The 2024-nt window shown below is 39.8% G+C and overlaps 1 protein-coding gene across 1 annotated transcript in view; it reads right to left on the reverse strand.

Annotated features, from left to right (window-relative positions):
• USH2A (usherin) overlaps positions 1-2024 on the reverse strand; it is a 465799-nt gene that overhangs the window by 165125 nt on the left and 298650 nt on the right. The window lies entirely within an intron of this gene.

Here is a 2024-nt window from a genome sequence, read left to right on the forward strand (position 1 = left end):
CAAGATGGAAGAAAACAAAGTAAAATAAATTCTCTTTTTTCTCACATGGCTAGATGGAATTCTATGTTATAAGCATTTCTACAAAAAGTTGAGGCAGAAGAGTGAGTGGTACAAGTGAATAAAATCATGAATTTTGAATTATTTCCATCTTGTTTTGCATTACATTCCTATTTAACTAGATATTTGCTCTAATTAAGTTGCTTAATACTTATAAATCAGAGTTTCCACATCTAGACGTGGGAATAATAATACCTATTTCATGGGCTAGTTATGAGAATGAAAGTACCAGGCATATAGTTATAAATTGTAGCTATTATTATTATTACTGTTATTAGTGTTAGCGGGAAATCAAATATGTCTTTGCATAAGGGGAGTACTTAATATTTACACATACACCTTTACGTACATACATTATAAAATTTTATTTCTCTACGATCATCCCTCAGTGTGCGTCAGGAAAGCAAATACAGAACGTGTATGAAAGATGTATGGATACTGGTTCCTCTACCACCCATTCCTGAAATAGTGCAGATGTTCAAAAAGCAGAACTAAATGTCCTATTGTCCTCACAGTCCTGTGTTTCAGTCTGCAAAAATAATCAAGTTCCTAATTTTTTGTTGTTGTTCTTATTGACATTATCTCCCCTGTCATATATCCTTGTAGAAAGTCTCACAAAGCTGGGCCAATACAAAAGGCTGAGTTAGGAAAATGTTTGCGTGGGTTCCTCGAGTACCCTTTCCTTTCTGAAGAAGACCCCAGGACCCTCATCTAATGGTCGCCCAGCCGTCCTGCTCTCCTGTTACTCATGACGCCCATCCTGACATTACCAAATCCTGATGGTGGCAACAACATACCTTTCACACCGAGGCACGCTAAGCAGATCCAGTTTCATTCGTGGTGTCTATTATACAAGCGACCAGGCTGAGGAAGTCTGGGTCTCTTAAGTGTGTACTCTGAGCCTTCGGCAGGCCAAGAGGAAGATGCCTTTCACTGCCTTTGAGATCATCCCACCTATACTACATAACTGTAAAACATGCTATAAATGTGCATGTGTGTGTATTGTATGATTGCATACGCATACACTTCTCCCATTGACATGATTACCATTTTAGTATCGCCTCTATCTTAACTAAACATTAATTCATTCAACAGCTGTTTAATGTCCATCTATGCCATGGCTAGCACCTGCCAAGTGCTGGGACTGGAACAGTGAACAAGGCCCACCGAACCCCTGCCCTCATGTGGTTCAGGTAAACGCACTTAGGAGAACATAATGGAGAGATACAAGAAATTGTAAGTATTAATAAAGTAAGAATTTCATATTCTACATTTTTAGTGAGTATTTAAAAGAAACATATTCTAAATAGTTTAAAAGGTCACTAAATGCTATGCTAGAATGAAAAATAAGTTTGGTGTAGTCAGGTATTCATGCTGATTTTAGCAAGGTAGATTTAGAAAAAAGATGTATTTCCAGATTCTACAGCCCAAGAATGTGAAAGCTCTCAAAAGGCAAAAGGATAAATCTCATTATGCAGGTGCAATCTACACAACACAGGCCACACATTGATGAGACAGCAATTCTTTGTGCGACTTCTCATTGATGGCTAATGGTATTACAAAGGAAGAGTCAAGGTTTTACAGACTCAAGAGTTCTTATCCATCTCGAGCCTACAAGTAGTTCTTTTCAGAGGTTTTAAATCCGTGCCTGAAATCAGAGCCTGCGGAGGACACCTTTGCTGGAGGGAATGTGGGTGCACAGGGTTCTGATTAGGGACACGGAGCTGGAGTGTCACACCAACATGTTTGCAGCATGGGAAGCACGGGACTGGGATTAAGCAGGACACATGTGGAGGAAAGCAAGGCCTTCCGTGGGAATCCAGTGATACTGACTCAGCACTTACAGACTCTACCTGGCCGATTAAGGCAATTAATGGCTCGTAGCATTATTGATGATAGCAAAACAATGGAAGCTTAAATGTCCACCAATGAGAGATGGGTCACGTGAGCTGTGGGTTCATTCAGTG

The sequence above is a fragment of the Hipposideros armiger genome, unplaced genomic scaffold (genome assembly GCF_001890085.2).
Source record: "Hipposideros armiger isolate ML-2016 unplaced genomic scaffold, ASM189008v1 scaffold_1023, whole genome shotgun sequence".
Lineage (NCBI taxonomy): Eukaryota > Metazoa > Chordata > Mammalia > Chiroptera > Hipposideridae > Hipposideros > Hipposideros armiger.